General features: G+C 43.1%; 1 long non-coding RNA gene across 2 annotated transcripts in view; it reads left to right on the top strand.

Moving 5' to 3' along the window:
• LOC115485251 (uncharacterized) overlaps positions 1 to 14,920 on the top strand; it is a 38,571-nt gene extending 23,651 nt beyond the window's left edge. For both annotated transcript variants that reach the window (XR_007776952.1, XR_003946000.2), the window contains exon 3: positions 14,397 to 14,920. This is a non-coding gene — a long non-coding RNA (uncharacterized LOC115485251). The remainder of the gene's footprint in view (positions 1 to 14,396) is intronic.
• Positions 14,921 to 18,721: the final 3,801 nt, after the last annotated feature.

Raw genomic sequence — 18,721 nt, forward strand, 5'->3', positions numbered from 1 at the left:
TGTCTTTTAAAAACCCTAGAGAGAGAAATCTTGTTGCTTAGGGAAGCCATGGGGAAAGTGAGAGGAGAGAAGACTGATCATTTCATGAATGGGATTCATAAAGTGGGTTTAATTTCCACCATGTACCCTCAGTTGATCAATTAGCTTGTGCAATGCTTGTCTTTTTTCAAGTGGGGACATGTAGTGTGATATGTAGACTTTTCAGGGCTTGTTTTTGAGGTGCTTAGGTGAAAAATAAGTGATTTGGTGCAATGGAATTGCATATTTGATTTGAGAGTATGGCTACAGGCTGAACAAAAGACCAAGTTAACGGGCAATAAGAAGGCCCTTTCTTGAGTATGGAATTCTGTCCTCCCACCTGAAGGCCAGGCATAGCTGTGAGCATAGTCCCATCCACTGGCACTGGGAAAAATCCCATTTACATGCTGGCTCGTGGCATTCCACTCTGCTGCGCAACAGGTTGGAAAAGATACTTGCAATTCCCTGCATGTTCCTCTGTGGTGGGCTGAGATCTCCCTGAAAACATGGCAGTGGCTTTGCTGTGGTCATATGCTCTTCTCTGCAGTTGCTGTTTTCTGCTTGCACTGTGGAGATGCCTGGAGGACTTGAACAGAACTGGTTTGGGCTGTAGGCATACCCGGGAGTCAGTTCCTCCTTAAGGATTAGAACTGTTGTGCTGATCCTGCAGACAGGAGACCTATCACTTAAGCTACTTGCTTTTATGAATTATCTGAAGGACTACAGCTGAGCTTCATGGTTTCTCAGCACCTTAGCTGCCCTAGTTTGAGCAAAGACATCAGCATTTTGCAGGGGGATTCATATTTAATTTGGATTTTTTGATCTCCATAAGCAAAACAAGGAAGAAAAGATTTCCTGAACTCCTGGCAGGATTTCTGCACAATTTTTTTCCCCCTTCTTTAGCAACTTCATTTGTTTCTCTTTTTCCTTCTTCTTTTTCCCACCCCACCCAGCCTTAAACAGTGCCGGGAAATTCTGTACTTACCCAGCTGTACTGTCTGAGGAAAGCCAAGCTGTTTTTTTTCCATGCATCAAAATTATAATGGTTTAAAATTACTCATTAACTCTCTGAGTTTCCCAGAGAGAAGACATCATATATTTAACTGATATGCCCCTTGTACTTAGACAAAAGGCCAAAGGTTAGGGCAAGTGGATACACATGACAACTTTATCCAAGTACTTAAGGATTTCCCATTGACTCAGTCACAGTTTCATTCTTGGGTTTTTTTTCTCCAAGTGAAAATATTTAACATGACTCGAGTACAATGAGTTAATTTATTTTCATTGCAGGTCTTTTCCTGCTGCAGACTCTGCAGTCTGTGGACAAAGAAGGTATAGTTGTTACTCAGATGGCTGTCTTGCCCCAAAACATGGAGTGATCACCTCAAACTGGGTCACTGCTTGAGAACGCATATTATGAAATAGTTTTAGAACAAGTTGATTTATATGTTAGCAAATGGATCAAATAAACATTTCCTTGTGTGCAACCACTGCTGCTGTGTTGATGACAAAAATGTGTTACGGATGTTTCTATGCCACTTCATAGCAGTGTGACTTTCTTCTTGCTACTATTACATGAAGTTCCAAAACACTGCAGTTCTGTGGATTAGTACTCTTTTGCTCAGCTAGGAAGGGAAAAACATTTGTTTGGACTGGCAGGAAACACTGTTATTTAATTTACTGTGCTTTTTGGTGGGCATATTATATGTTGTGGGCTATGGTGAGTGATTATTCCCTGTATAATCCTGCAGCAGTCACAAGCATTCCCACCCGCATCAGGATGGTGAAACCTTTATCAATAAAAACATTGTGACCTAGAACTCAGTATTATTGCGTCTGGAGTTTTCAAAATGTCTGGGGAATGCTCAAGCAACAAAAAAATGGTGCACCAAAATAGAATTCTGCATGAGAAAGCCTCCAGGCTGCAATAATATTTCCTCAGCCACCCTCACTGTTGGGCCCTTCCTGGCAGAGCTGGACCACGTCCACAGGTCATGTTGACTTTGTCTGGATTGATGGTGTTTCAGCAGCTGTCCCCTGCTGCTTTCAGGAAGCCAGGTTTGGAGCCATTAGGTGAAACAGCCCTGTAAGATTAAGAACAAGTGCCAGTGCCTGGCATGAGCAGCAGTATGATTTTATGTCTGAGAGAATAGCATCCAGGAACATGCATTGTGCCCATTCCCATGTCTGGGTGTGTCAGAGGACTCCATAGGAAGAAACATGGAATTTGGGGGCAAATCTGGGGCAAGTAGGTCTCTAGCTCCCTTGCTCTGCTGATCCCATAGAGACCTCCAGGAGATGTGGTGCATAGCTCCCAAGTCATTGCCCAGCTCTTGCCTTGTGACTGTGTGGGTTCCTTGCTGGTTTGAGATCTGTGCCCACCCTTGAGAATGCAGTGGCACAAAAGCTGTGCTGCCTAATGCACTGCTTACTGTGTTGTGTAGGTTTCAGGAAAGTATCAGAAAAGAAATGGAAAAGGGGTCTGAATTTCCCCAGAATAGGCAAATTAATGGAACCTGCTGAGCCAACAATAATGCCTCAGAAATCTCTTCCTTTCTCCTGTGTTTGTTTATATCTCACCTGTACTTCACTGCCAGACGTGGGACTTGGAGCTGTAAAACAGATTTTCAAGCAGCAAGTTTGAACTGTAGAACTTGGAGAGTCAAGGAATGGTGTTCTCTCCTCCAAAGGTCACTCCTTGAGTACAGATGTTTCACAGACCTTTGCTTTGATACCAATTAATTTTCTGGATTTTTGAATAGTTGGATCCTAAGTGGCAAATACTTGGATCCAGGTGGTAACTGGTACAGATAGCAGAAAGTGAAAAGCAACTGTGCTGCTTTTTTTTTTTTTTTTTCCTTGGGAACTTAAAAATTCCAATCTTGCTGCATTAAATTAAGTCATGCAGAAATGCTCCAGCTGTTCTTTGTACTGTGGAAGCCAAATTCAGCATTTTGATGGGTTTTTTTCCTTTGTTTTTGAGAGACCAGTTGTGAAACTGTTTGATGTCTTAGGTAACAAAATCATACCTGTACTCTCCTTCCAGTTATTTGGGTTTTCCTAGTTATTTTATTTAAGGTGGACTCCTTACAGGTCATTGTGTAAAATACCAGGTTCACCAGGAGGTAAACTGGTCAGCCTCCTTTTCAAGCTGGGATGTCCAGTAGCACTGACAGACTTTTAGTCTTTTAGATTCCCTCTTCTTTTTTTTCACTGAACACTCTGATGGCAGATGAACTCACAAGAGTTTTGGTAAAAAGCAGTAGAACACACCAGCAAATAATTCCTGTGGCACGAGTTCTGTTTCTAGTAAGAGTTTTATTTGCTACAAAGTGTGGTGAGCCCTTCTAACTCCCTACATTTGCAGGAAGAGGCAACCCTTATTTAAATACTCCTAGAATCCATTGAAGTGGTTTTTATTATTATTTTGAAAATTAGATATGTCCTATTTTTCCTAGCAATTTTCAGGAGTGAGAGTTCTCTGAAATGTAGACAATAGTCATCATGGTGTTTAAATGAAGGCTTATGTCTCTGCTTAACAGTGGGTTTCCTGCCCCTTACTTCCTTCTCAGTGCATTCAGGAACAGGAACATTGAGTTTGGGAACACTTACTCCATAGCATTGATGCCTAGAGCAATGTTTATGCTGTGGTTTCTGGATGCATGATCAGGAGAACGGTACATGCTGTCTGGAGCAGCTTGTACCTGAGCAGACACAAGGATTGAGCTAGACACCGGGTATCCCAATGCTTACATGCCACATGGGTTAGTCCCCTACTCCTCTAGTAGGCACGGACTTTCAGTGCTCAGTTCCTGCTGGTTTCAAGGAGAAGAAAGTGATCTGTGTCCATTATCAAATTATGTAGAGTCCTTTCCACAGGGCTTGTAATTTCAAAGTCATTCCTCCTGTTTCAGTGAAGCTATTTGAGGATTTCCAGGGTTAGTAGTACTTTTAATTTAAGTGTTTTTAATGTAAAAGTTAGTCAGCTCTCATAAGGCTCGAGCCAGGTGACAAGTGAAGGTCACAGCAAAGTGACATGTGCAGCAATATCTAGCCTGTTATCAGTGACTGCACCAGGCACAGTTCAGTACCTGACCATATGAGAGCACAGTAGCCTGCTTTGATCTTCATTTTCCCACTTTAATTGGGTGGCCTTTCTCATGTCTCTCCCTGCCTCTAGTCTTATTAACTCGTGAGCGTGGAACGGACTGGCTGAGATATCAAAAGACTGGGTACTTAAGATGAGCAAAACCATCCAGCAGTTTGTAGTAATTCAAAGAATATGGAAGCATTTTCACTTTGTGATACTACCTGCTTTGCGTGCCAAAGATTGTAATGGGAACAAAAAGCTTACAAGTTTTGGGATGGGAAAAAAAAAAAAGCTTTTTTGTGGGAAAAAATTAAAGGGCAACAGAAGTTGTCTTGAGATGTGAGTGAAACAGAAACATTGGTCACGAACTGGGTGAAGGAGGTGGATCTAATTACTACAGAACAAAACAAAGGAAGGTGTCTTAGCAGCCATTTAAATTGCAGATACTAAGCCCTGCTGCAGAGGTATAGATTGGACTGTTGTAGGTAAATGTGGAAAATGTCAGTCCACTCCTTTTTATGGGAATTGCCAGGATCACAGAGATACTCATAGAGAAATTCATCAAATACTATTATCTCTGGATATGTCTTAATAATATTCTTAATCTTCACTATATTTTCTCTTGGGCCTATATGCTGCATGAATATTTCTTGGCATGCCTACAGATCTCTAATTGTTTGTATATTTGGCTTGCCTCAGGCCTACTTTAAATGAGTGTATGCAAGAATCTTTGCTATGTATGGGATTATTTAAGTGCCATTACCATATCTGTGTGATATTGTTTACCATGTGTCATACCATTAAAAAAAACCCAGAAAACAAAAAACAAACCACCACCAAAAAAACCAAACCAAAGGTCCAGAAGGGTAATGCTGTCAAGTTTTTAATCAACATGATATGTTGAGCAATCCAGTCAGTGATATTCAAAGATGTTAGGGCTACATCTGCACACTTAAATTCTGTTAGTTGAACTAAACCACCACTAAACCACATTTTTGAACTAAGCCACTCAACCACCATATTTTTTTAGAGTTATCTGAGAGGGTGCAGGGCTGTGTTTGCAACTCATCTAGAAATGACCAAAGTAGCTCTAAGCTACCTTGTCCAATAGCACTGAGTTCAATGTGGACAGAAGTCTTGCCTCCAAAACTTGATAAATACACAAGGGACACTTCCTCTCAGCTGATCTTATGCCTTAGTCTGAATCATAACTGAGCTATTGTTTGGGTTTGCCTCCCTCAGCAGTCCTTCCTTTGGATGTCAACATTAAGCATGTTGCATGAAGCTGTGTTTTATGTGCACTGGAGGGCCCTAGGTGCCTCTGGGGATGGGTAGTCCGTGACTTGAATGCACCTGCAGCAGTGGAGACTTAACTGGGGAGGCAGAGGCAGACCCAGATTAGGAAATTGGGCCCTCTAGGTAGCAAAAGAAGTTCTGAAATACAGTGCCGTAAAAATTCTTCTGGGGGGTGCCTCAAAGGATTGGCATGTCTCTTTTGTGGTTTATGACATTTCTGGCATGACAGAGAATGGCAGCCCCATTTTGCAGTATTCAGGCTTATTTATTGTGTGTCGCTGTCTTTGAGTTGGCTGTTCCAGACAGGTACTTTTGTGTCATTTCCTTATTCCTGCAGTGTTGTTCTGGCTTGCTCTTTCTGTGTGGAAAAAGAAGACAGGGTGAGAAAAATGTGCTGGTGGTGCTTGCCTGAATGGCACACTACAGGAGCCAGATTTCTCAGAGAACATTTGTGCCTGTGTGGCACCAGCACCCAAAGCAGGGCAGTTGAGTGTGCATAATAGAGCCAGTAGAAATCTGGCTGATCATGTCTGACACACTGATTCAGGCAAAAGGGCAGATTATGGGCCTCAGTGCTGCACCAGTGGCACACCCAGAAATGTTTGGCAATGGTCCTGACAGTGTTAGAGTTAAGACCATGGCAAATAAAGATACTGAGCTGCATGGATTTTCCCCATAGAGTGTATGTGGCCCTTGGACCACTTGCTGATCTCCCTAAATGAAGTCATACCATGGTTAGTATCCCCGACTCAGTTCCTGTTGTGAATTCTCTCGGATGGGTCAAGCTGGAGAGAGTTCCAAACTGTTCTAAGTGGTTTGAGAGCAGTGATGTGCTGAGTGGGCTGGCTGCAGTCATGCTGAAGTGCATTCATTTTCAGTTCTTCAGCATATAGGAGTCTCCAGCCCTAAAGCAATGGGCAGACTTCCCAAAAGGCAGGGAGGCAAGCTAGAAAAATGGCTGCTTGCCATTTCTTTTTGATCCATTCAGGCTAAAAATCAGCTTTGCATGTGAAGAAAGAGAGGAGATCTCTATTGGCTGCTTTTCAAGAGACTTTCACCTTTCTTCTCCTCACTTCTGCAGCAGGCTGTTGTGACGTCTTTTCCCTTTTACATACCCTTGCTCCACCACAGACCTACCCTGTATCTAAAACTATCACAAAGAACCTGTCCTGACTCTCTGCCCTGACCCCAATATCTTAACCCACTCTCCCTGTGCTCCCTCACTTCTTGTTTTCCTCTTCTCTCTCTCCGTTTCACCTCCTGCTAGACAAAATCTGTGCTCTGTGGAATAGAGGCTGAGTGTGGGCTGAGAGGAGAGAAAGTATTTAGACACCTCTAAGCAGAGTGTGTCTTCTTGACAAATAGCCTGGTTATTCTGGATGAAGAAAGAGAAACAGATCTGATTCTGGGCCACCACCACGGAAGTCCGTGCTGCTGCCACACTTCAGGCATTGCTCAGTTCCCGTAAGAGGAGCAGGTTGATGGGAAGGTTTCTGGGGCCAGCATCCAAAGCACTCCCCAGGAGTCTCTGGGAGTGTCAGCAGATTCCTCAGTGAGCCAAGAGAAGGGCCTCTGTGCCTGGCCGGGCTGGCTGACGGCACCTCTGAACTATGCGTAGGATTAGCTGCTGTCATACGTGCAGCCTTCCTGTAAAGCCGGGGTGTTCAGCCCCGGCCACTCCCTCGGAGCCTTGCAGAGGACAGAGCTCTGGAGGTATTGGATCCAACCTGGGGTGTTCAGCCCCATCCACTCCCTCGGAGCCTTGCAGAGGATGGGGCTCTGGAGGCGTTGGATCCAACCTGGGGTGTTCAGCCCCATCCACTCCCTCGGAGCCTCGCAGAGGACGGGGCTCTGGAGACGTTGGATCCGCTGGTGCAGAGCTCTGGCTAGCACGGTATCTCTGAGTGGGGAGAGAGAAGGGCAGGAGTTGTGAAAGAGGCTTTTTAATTTCATTACTTTCTTCCCATGCCCTGTATCCTGTCTGTGGAGAGCTCTCAGCAGACTCGTGGACCTGCGCTGCCGTGTGAAGCGAAAAAAAGGGAAAAAAGTGATGGGGAGTGAGAGAAAACCAAGGGAATCCATTAAAAAATGCCTCTGCTACCTCATTAATCTTTTGCAGCAAATAATATATGCAAAACTTGGGCTAGCAAAGTCTCCAAAGAATAACATTTTTTTTGGTGAGGTTTTAACAAATTAAAGAAATAAATTAAGTCAATAGCACAGCAGGAAAGTGCTTGAGGCCTCCAGGATTTGTATGTTTTACCATTGTTCTAAAAATAAACTGGGGGAGAAAAAATTTAAAAGTCTTTCAGTTGAAAAATAATATTTGCTTTAAGTAGCCGTGTTTGGATTTTGCTCCCGCACAGTACTTCAGCACCTTCCCTGGCCCTGAGGCTGACTTTTGGAAAAAGAAGGTGGAAAATAGTAGAAGCAGAGGTCGCAGAGCCATGTGGTGAAGGGAGAGGCATGCTGGGCGTTAGCGGGAAGGATGTAAAGCAGAAATTAAAACCCTTGTGCCTCACCCCACTGCGACTGCTGAGACCAAGCATGTGTTAGAGATTAGCAATCGGCTTACTGGCACCCTTAGGCCCAAACCAGTGGGAAAATTTCTGGCAGATTTGGTCAGTTTTGGAAGAGAGGTGGCTGGCACCCTCCTCTCTAGCTGTACCGTAGGCTGGTCATTATTTTAATGATCAGAACAAGGCTTTCCAGGTTGCCAGAAATCAGAGAAGTTAAAGGCTGTCTTCTGATTTTCCTTTTCCATGCCCCTTTTTGTAATTTTCAGGAGTGACCTGAGTGTCAGCATTACAGATCTTTTCTTCTTCCCTTAAACTGACCACTTCCCCTCTCTTTCCAGCTGCTACCTACTAAGACAGTTTTCCACTGCCTCTCCTCTCCTCCTGGGCCACCTTTTCCCATCTGCTGCCTGCCGTCATTTTTTCCAGCTCCACCCAGGCCTTGCCTCATTCTCTAGCCTGTCCCAGAATTGGAACAATGGCTTTTTAATCTACCATTAAAACCAATCTCTTGATCAATGATCTGCAGGCAAACAGCATTCTGGAGAGAGGTCTGCATGGTGAGCAGGTGCCTCGCTTCCTACTTCCTTTACTAGAAGAGAGGTATCATAAAGTTCTCCTGCTCCAGCCATTGCTCATGCTGAAACTGAATGCATGCATACTAAAAAAAAAAAAGACTAATTAAAGGATGCCCTCAGAGTTGCAAAGGCTGTTGTTTTCTAGTAGGTAACCTGCAAATTGACTCTAATGGTCCTGCTACTCACACAAACTCCTCAGTAGTGGGAATTATGTATCTACATGAACAGTATAAGGAATCACGCTGTTCTTCTGCACAGCTTTTTGTTCATAGATCTCTGACACTTGTCCTTCTAGCATCAGTTCCCATCCCTCTAGCACCCTCTCTAGGGACTGGACTACTGATTTTATGTAGGTGACATGTGCATGGAGCAATCCCATGTGCATGGCCTGAGTACACATATACAGACACCCTCATACATGCACGTGCTTGACAATTCCAAGTCAGCAAGTGCCAGAACTCCAGCTACCCCTGGTATCTTCTGTTAGTCCCTGTGGGATTATTTATCTGTCATAGAATTTAATTACATATGCTTCTGCTCTTTTGCTCCCTTTCATCTCTGCCCTGTTTCGTGCCCAGCACTGTGCTGTGCTATGCTCAATTACTGAGCAGCAACTCAATATTTAGTTTTCTCCTTCCTGTTCACTGTGTGGCCCCTGACCTTATTGGTGGGACAACATTCAAGTCCTTCTCTGATGAGAAAATGGTTGATTCCCTCATGAGCTTTTCTGTGTCCCCATCACTACTTGTGTATCTGTGGCTACACCAGTGCTTTATGGTGGAACTTGTTCTGATACTTGTACCCAGCCCCCTGAAGGTGCCCACTGACTGCTTCACTCTTGGGATGATTTTAGAGTAGAAAAATATGCCCAACAAAGCTGTGTAATTTGCTGTAAAGGGAGGCAGCTATTTTGTTTTTCTGCTAGTGCATGCTCTGTTTTGTTAGGAAAGCTGTGGGTGAACAGCAAGGTGCTTTATTCTGCCTGCTTCAGTTCTGAAGAGAGGGGAAAACTACCCCTTCTCAGAAGGCTTTTGGGAGGGGAGGAGAGCTTTTACAGAGGGCAGTGTGGGACATCCTATTCTACCTGGCACATACCCCCAAAACTGGAGCAGAGCTCTTGGGAGCATGGGCCATGACAGCCCCACTTGGGTCTCATAGAGCATCTCCTGGGAGCCAGCAGGAATGGTCCAGGACTTGGAGCTGAACATTGAAAACTGCTGGCCTTAGGGAAGGTTTGGGAGCTCCTTAGCATGCGAATACATAACAGTTGGGAAGATGAAGTGGGGAAGGAGTGGTGAGGACTCTTGGGTTTTTTTCTGTTCCAAGTTTTGCGTTCTCCTTGTTTGCAGTTGTCTGAGCTCACATCTGTGCAGATCCTAACCCCTTGGCATGCTTGGGCTGCTCACATTAAGGAAAAGGTGTGAGAAGGCCACCTCAGAGTGCTGGCCAGCTCCAGATGCAGTTGCAACTGCAACCAATTTGGCAGCAGCTGGATTTCTTTGGCCACATCTGCCTGTGTTGGACACAGTTAAATCCTAGTGGCAGTCCTGGACCTGGGGCTCTGTAGAAAACTTCTGGCACTTGCTGATTACTGTACTGACTCCTGAGTATTTTGGGGAGGCAGGCTCATTGTGGTGCTGGCATTTTCACCTGAAAAGAAAGGGAATACATTTGGTTCCTCTAGGGCTGCAGCAGCAAGCACTGCCTGTAAGATCTGAGACATTGTATGGTATTGGACTCGAGTGACTTAGAAGGATGATGCTTACTCGGCTGAGGGTGACAAAGAATAATCCCACTTCTCCATTTTGCTAGTCAGCAAAGTGTTAAAGATATTGCTGGTTGGATGGGACTGAGAGCAGATCAGTATTTAACATAAGCCCCCAGCAGGCTGTGGAGAAGGTCTTTGAGACAGGAACTGATGGTTGTAAGTGTAGGCTTATGTGTGAGGATGACTGAAACCAGAGAGGAGGATGCCAGGTGCTTACTGAAGGAGAATAAGTGTTTTGGCATCTATAATGTTTTATTGAGGTTCTCCTTTCCATCCCCTTAGGAGAATGTTTTGTGTTTCAAAGGCCAGCAGGGCTATCCAGTCTACGGTATTGTTGACCTAATCCAAGTATTCCAGAGCAGGTGACTAGACAAAGATATTCACTCAGCTTCTTGAAGAGTGGGAGACACCCTTTAGCAGCCATCATTTAAAACATGGGGAAACATATTTACATGAGTGATATCTCAATTCCAACACTGTGGGAAAAAATAAATACTCATTGCCCTGGCTGCTGTGCTGTGCAGCCAAGGCTTGGCAGGAGCTGTGGTTCAGTCTCCTCTGAATTGCCAGCTCTCTAAGCAAACTCTATGTTATTGAAACAGAAGAATCTGTTTTCCACTGGGATTTAAAACAATTTGTGATGAATGCTGGGAGTTTTTGAGCTACCAGATTTTGAAATTTTCCTTGTTAAAACAGGAAAGAATGGGATCCTAGGGCACAGAGATTTTGAGTCAGTGATTTGGATTTGCTCATCATGTGAGTAGAGGGGAGACCTGCAAGTGGTTTCAATAATCAGGCAGCAATATTTGTCAAGGTAGGGAGAGAGATGCTGGCAGACTCCCCTGTAGCATTCACCATGTGAGCAGAGAGCAGTTGTGTTGTTGCGTGTTCCACTCATCACTCTGATGCCTGATTCCAGCCTTGAGTATCAAAAATCTGTAGCAACAGGTTTCTGGCCTTAGAGGGAGAAGGGCAAGGAGGAGGGCAAGGAGGGAGAAGGGCAAGGGCTTGCAAGAGGTTTATAAGGTTATGTCACACTAGACAACTAATATTTGCCTTTGTTTCCTGAACGGTGTATACCATCTTAGGGTAGGTTCTCTAGAAGTGACCCTAGGACACATGTGGGAAATCAAGCTATTTTGAAACTGAGAAATGCTTTATGGCCAGAAAACTTAGAAAAATATTAAATTTTTGTTAAAAGAGGGCAGTTGGAAATGTGTCTGGTTTCGAACCAGAGCTTAAGCCCTGTAAAGGGCAGACATGGGGTTAAAAAGGGTTGGTCTAGGTAAAGTATATTCCACATAGAACCTTGGATTTGAGGGTGATTTCGGTGATAAGAACCATCTTTAATGTAAAGCTGAAAAGATATTATAAAGATGAAACAATTGGAAATAAAAGAAGCCTGGCCAAGTTTTTTATTTACATGGACCATGTAAATCTGTCTCTTGAGCTGTAGTTATTGATCTGTTTTTACTTTCTTTGCTTCCCAGAGGCAAAAAAACAGCTCTATGCCAAACAGCCAGTTTTCCCAGCACTTACCAAAACCAGCATGAGTTCCTCAATGGCCAATGTCACAGAAGTTGCCTGTGTAAAATTTTAGAGGGTTTTTTGTAAGCATCAATGTTGTGGACAGAAAGGGGCCAGCTAAACCCCAGGCCCTAGATAAGTTTGGATCGTTATCTACACTTGATATCATGTTTTTGTGATCTAGGTTTCTCTCTGCTTGATGTCTTTCCAAGATTCCCCTGTATTCATTTTATCCTTGACAGGCTAGTGAACATCTACAGGCACTGGATCAAATGGTTTGCAAAGGCAACAGCTGAACATAATCTTCAGATAAACACAACATACCATGGCCACATAAAAATGGTCTTTCTCATGAACAGAAAAGTGAGGCCTATAGCTCTGAAAAGCTTTTGACTTAGTTTTCTCCCTAGAGTGTAGTGAAGATCAAGTTATCCCAGCTGTGATCCTGTAACGTGGTGAGCTGGGCTGTGGAAACCCTCAGGTATATACCTGCAGCTTGGCTACTCAGAGGATTTTGAGGTGTATGTTGGGAATGCCCTGATGGGTGGTATGCTGCCAGGGTTTCATGACTTGAGCCTTCCCCAGCTTAGACAAAGGAGAAGAAATGAGCTGCATATTCCACCCCTGATGCAGTATAAGCATACAAATAAATGTATCCACCTCTGCAGGGCCACATTCAGATGCACATGTTGGTTCCTCAGTGCCAGATCCTGCTATGAACTCTAGCTCTGCACGCTGTTAGAAATGGCAGAAGGAGACAGATATCTGTATCACTACACATGCACAGGGTTTTATTTTTCTTTTTTGACCTGCTGCATATAGTGATGTTTGCTTAATCCATAGAAAACTCACATACCTGTACATGATGTAACAGGTATTTTCCTCACAGCATGCAACAAACCATGGTTTTGAACTGGGCTGTATTTGTTCCCAGATCCTCTCCATTTCTGCTGCATAGACATGCAGGTATGCTTGGTATTTTGATTCTTTTTTTTTTCTTTTTTTTTCCTTCTTTTTTATTTTTTTTAAACTCCCCTAGAAAACACATAAATAATTCAGAACACATGCTTTATGTCAACTGTTTCAATTATTTTATCTCTATAAAGAGGGCAGAGGCAAGTCCCATTTAAGCAAGCACGGGGAGGAAGATGCACTGTAAAATGATGGCTGGGGTCATGCACTGATATACTTTTGACTGGAAAGCCCAGCTCAGAAATGTGATACCTGTGTTTTAATGCTTGGGCACTGTGAGTTGCTGAGTGCACATAAAGAATGTTGAGAGCCCTCTGACTGCATCTGTGCAGTCACTATTTGTCCGTGACTGTGGGTCAGGACGGGCTTCCAGATGTTCAGAAATCCCACACAAGTATGCTGTAACAAGAAACTCCATTGGAGGGTGCTAAATTTCTTGGCATTCCCTAGGAATTCAGCCCCTTATAAAATATGAAGTTTGGGTCACTTTTCGTAAGGTGAAGCCAAGTCCAAGCTCCTGAAGTCAGATGGAAGTGCTCTGTTGAATTGAAAAAGGGGTTGGACCCATAAGATCTCATCTTCCATGCAGATGTGGCTGTTTCTTTTGCTTTTCCATCTCATAGATTCTTGACTGACCAGCTACTGAGAGAATTCCTAAAGGTTACTTTATTTTTCAGCACACCTTACATACTCCCCAAAGTTCATGTCAGAGCCCTAGTCTCTTTATAAGGAGGTGTTCCCTCTTTCCCCACTGACCGTGCCTCAGCATTGCTGAGACACCCTGTCTTTAGCCCTTTGTAGCTTCTTGGTTTATTCTAATAACTTCATGAGCTATATAATTTTGTATATCTTGTGACACAGTAGACTTAAACCCATTTCTCCTTTAGCATGGTGATAATAAATGTCACCACTACTTGTCTACCACTCCAGTCCTGATATGCACTGCAAAGCTAAACACAGCAAAACAAACTAGATAATACCCTAGGCTGTCGTGTCCGCAGCATAGAACACAGCAGGGCAATTTCATCTTTCAAAAGACCCATTCCTGAGGATTATTTATCAGCCCTTTTGGAAAAACCTATTTGAAGGACAAGTCACCAGTGTTGCTGTGAATATCCTGTCCCTGTATCTCATTTCTCCGCAGTTAGAAGATTCCCCTCATGTCCAACACAGCTGTGATGTAAATCATGCTCCCTCCACAGTGGCCACAGAAGCAATCAGTAACAGCCTTTGATGTACCAGACAGATGGGGGACCCTGTAACATAGATGCTTCTGCTGTGGTTGTGTGGAACCAGAATTCTGGGGCCTTTCTCTGACACATATTTTACATCTGTCCTCAGAGAAGTCTGTCATTCTCTATATTTTGGTACCCCAAAAGAGTTGTGTGAGGGTACATTCTTTGGTGGTTCCCAGGGCATTCAGATACTGCACTGAGAGAGCCTACGTAGGTGAACAGAGAGTGAGAGAAAGAGATCAGGCATACATATATTAATCTGGTAAAGGACTGATATTTAACTCAGCAATGCCCCCAAACAGATGTCAAAGACTATATTATCAGCATGTCTCTTATCTCTGGAATTTTGTTTTGTGCTGTCCTGCTTTACTGATTGCTTTGTGGTTTGTTTTGCAGCTTCCTGGAAAGGAGAACTTTAAGAACAAGAACGGAAAAAAAGCCGGGTAAAAGCTGTAACTGGCTCTGCCTGTCTGTGCTATGACAGCCAACAATATCACCTGCTGATGATTTACAGATTCCTGGGAGATGTGTTGTTGAGTCTCAAAGAACTGGAACAAGAACAACTCGCTCAAATTACTTCCCGTGAAACAGCATAACGTATCCACCCGCTTCATGCTCTCCTAATTTAGGACACGTGTAGTCTGTAATGATGAACTGGCCAACTGATTATGTTACTGTAAATCTCGTTCCCCACCTTACAAAACACCCCTCACTGACCCCTTTTTCATGATAGTTCAGTGCAGCATTTCCAGTCCACTTCTTGAGAGGGAGAAAAATAGCACTTGCAAAAGCACTTCTCCAGAGAGGAAAATGCAACATTTTGTTGTTTTTATTCGCTGGGCAGCCTTTTCAAGTTCTGTGACCCACTTTTGCTTCCCTTTAAATTGTGACCAGTATTTATTTATCCCTCTTTGAACACAATAACTTAATTAAGAAACTAATCAGCAGTGCTGAACTGATCTTTCAACTCACCCCTATCACTGAAGGAAATTTATGAATGCATAATACAAGACAGATCCTATTATCTAAAAAGGTTTCTACTAAAAGCATTTGGCATCTAAAAAGTAAGACTTGAAATTCCATGCTAAATTTATAATGTAAATATGTGAACATTATTTATAGAGTCTGAAATGTACCCCAACTGAATCTAACAATTTTTTCTGGATTATTTATTAAAAATGAAATTGTCACAGGTTTAAAGAATTGAATTGTATATTTTGGAGTCTGAAGGACAGATTGTAAAGGTACCTGTGTAAGAGAGAGAAGTTTAATGGTTTAGGTTGCCTCTTCCATCAGTGGAGAGATGTTGGCATGTTCCATTTTCTTAGGCACTTATCTTTGCATGGAAATTTATTGGCTGATCAACTCAGCAGGGCATTAACAGGATGTCTGTGGTTAGTCATCATCATCATCTGTTATTCCCAGCTCCCTTGGCTTCAGACTGAGAGAATAATTCTGAACACTACCTGGGATGGAGGCACCTGGGGCAGAGAGTGACCAGATCCCAAAAGGAGAGCTCTCACTGTGCACTCTTTCTTACCCTGGGAGCAGAGCTCCTGCTGGCTGTCTAACAAGACAGATTCAATAAGACATTCTCCTCTCCACAGCCATGTGCTGAGTGAATGTCAGCACTAGAGGACCTAGTTCATAAGTCCCAAATGCTTTCTTGGGTAGGATGGCTCCAAGATGTTTGGCTCAATGTAGCCAAAACATTTCTATTTCTGGACATGCTCAGCTGATGAATTAAAGGTGCCTGAGTAACTGCTCTGGAGGAGAACTGAGTGGTTAGAGAAGGGACAGAAGATCCCTTGCTATCAGGCCTCTCCACCTGTCCAAGTGGCACTGTGGACACCTGGCTGCAGGTTTAGATCCAGTCCTTTTTCCTCCACGGACTTGAACAGACAGGTAGAGATAACAATTTGTTCTATCCAAAAGCGGGCCTCAAATTAGGGTCTGATTGCTAGAATTAATGAGTGGCCCATGAGAAGCCTGTTTTTCTAGGGCTTTGGACCTTGTGGCTGGATTAACCTGTATCTAAGAAGGTATGAGCTCTATTCCAAGGTTTGTCTGCAGCTGGGAATCTCCTCAAAGTTCTTTCCTCTGTGGATTCTCTGGTGACTGAAAATACGGTGAAAGAGCTCTTAGAGGTCTCTTTTGTTTAACGAACTGCAATTATTTTCTCCCTTCTTATTTTTACATGACTTATGGGATTTCATCTTTTACCTTCTAGTCCTCTAGTAGCTGGCTTGATATGTACCAACAGGCTCAAAAGCTGGGATGGGGGAGAGAAGATAGATAGATAGATAGATAGATAGATAGATAGATAGATAGATAGATAGATAGATAGATAGATAGATAGATAGATAGATAGATAGATAGATAGATAGATAGACAGATAGACAGATAGACAGATAGATAGAAAGAAGATAGCTACAGGCCAGCATGTAGTGCTTTCCTGAGAAGAGTAAAATTAAAAAGGTATAGTGTCTGTCCTATGAAACTCCCTGTATCCCTAAGGGATGGGGTAAAGACATGAGAATGGACTGAGGGAGGCATGACATATCAAGGACTCATGCTGGAAAGAGCAGGTAATTCTTTTAGCAACTTGAGGATCCCCCCAGTTCAGTTTGCCACTGCCTACACTGCTGGGGTGGGTTGAGCTTGCACAAAGGTGTGATGCAGGAATTAATGTCCTCATGTTTTATTTTGCCCCATTTGCTTGGTGATGTATTATATACTCCATATGAGATCTGTAGCAAAAAGAGAAATAAAGATAAAAAGAGAGGACTGCCATTTTTCCCAGAAAGAGCAGATTGCAAGACTGTGGCATTTTTCCCACACATCTTGAATAGTTTTGTGCTTGGGCTTTTTGAGGAGTTTTTAATTAATTTATTGTTTAAATAACTGTAATGAGAAGAGCCCCTGCCACACTGATTCTAATGAGGACTGCATTTGCTCTGTATCTTTCTCGTTGTGGACTGTATAATTTAAATATCTTAGCCAACATGTGCCATGGCAGATTTCACTTATATCTGCTTAAATTAAAGCTTGTCAGTTTAGGAGCTAAGAAGCATGCAAATATTTGAGAGATATTTGACACTCACTGCTGAAATCGTTTCACTAAATATCTGGCATCAATGACATTACTTGAGAAGGGTTAAAAATTCTTGCTGTGCAGTACAGGCTGGACATTCTGGACTTAATGAAGGAAAATGCACTTATCCTTATGTGCTCATAATTAAGGTCTCCACCAAAATTTCAGCTTGTTTGTCTTCTATATTTTCTCTGAGCAATATGTGACTATTTGAGTATCTCAAAGTTACTGCTAGGAGAACAAACAGTACCAATCTCTCAAAAGTAGTTGGAGTAATAGCACGATTTAGCTGTAAAAGGAATGGCATTTCCTTATGTTCTCATCCCCTAGAAATGCAAAGGAAGATGGCGCTAAGCTGGAAGAGTCTGATGGAACCTTGGACGTTTGAACAGCTCCAGGAGATGAAGATTAATTTCCTGTGAGTGTGTATTTTTTTCCTATTTTGGGTCACTATATCAAAACACCATACTATATGTAGTACGTACAGCATGCAAATGTTCTGTGCTGCAAAGTACTGGCTTGTTGACACGCTGAAGTCAAAACTGGATATTAAAACAGAGGTGTTAGACATCTAGGTGTAATCTCAATTATAATGTAACTGTTGTGGTACTTAATTGGCTATTACAAAAGGCAGAAGAGCCCAAATATTCTAACACTGAGTCCTTGCTACCAATTATAGAGCTGCTTTCTTTTCTGATACAGGATCAGTTAACACGCAAACACTATCAGAGAAAGTATGATCACAGGATAATTAGGGTGGAAAATATCTCAGGAGATCTCCAGTCCAACACCCTGCACTAGACAGGATTGCCATAAGATGAGACCATGCTGCTCAAAGCTTTATCTAAGTGGGCCTTTAAAACCTCCAAGGAGGCTGCACAACCTCTAGGTTGTCCTCAGGGGAAATATAAATATCCTTATAATCAGTCTGAACTGCTTTCCACTTATGCCTTGCCTTCCCACCACACACTGCTGTGGAGAGCTTGAATCTTGTCTTGTTGGTGACTTCTTTGCTCAGCAACAGGGTGCTCTGCTGACCCCCCACTTATGGTGACCGAGACACAAAGAGGAAGCCCCGATGTTCTGACATCTTACATGGTATAAAGGCAAGTAATGGCTGTTAAATACATTTAACATTTTCTCTTCCAAATTTTATGTACTGATCTACTCCCTCACTCTAATCACTCCTTTCATTTTTTTGCTTAGCCTTAGACTGATGGGTCTCCTACTGTTCAAAGGTTTTGAGAGCTAGGGAAAAGGAACATTTTCTTTGATCTCAGTTGATTTATGTTGTTTGCAGTTAAGCACAGGACAAAACACCACTTCCCCCAGAGAATTTTAGTGTTCCATTTTCCACAGTTAATTCCCCGTTTCCTTCAGGATCTGACTTTTAGCCATGAGCATCTGCCTTATTCATTGTGAAACTTTGTGTAAGTGGTGGCACAAGCCCTGAGCACGTCCTGCTCTGCAGTCTCATCAGAGCCAAGCACAAGCAGAAGAGCCATGAACTCAGCTCTTGGCTCTGCTACCTGTTCCTCTAACATGCCTCAGCTCTGATTATTGTCCCTCACACATGTAGCACACTGCCATGTCCAGGCTACCAGCTCTGAATGAGCATCAAGCTGCC

Source organism: Serinus canaria, chromosome 2 (genome assembly GCF_022539315.1).
Source record: "Serinus canaria isolate serCan28SL12 chromosome 2, serCan2020, whole genome shotgun sequence".
NCBI lineage: Eukaryota > Metazoa > Chordata > Aves > Passeriformes > Fringillidae > Serinus > Serinus canaria.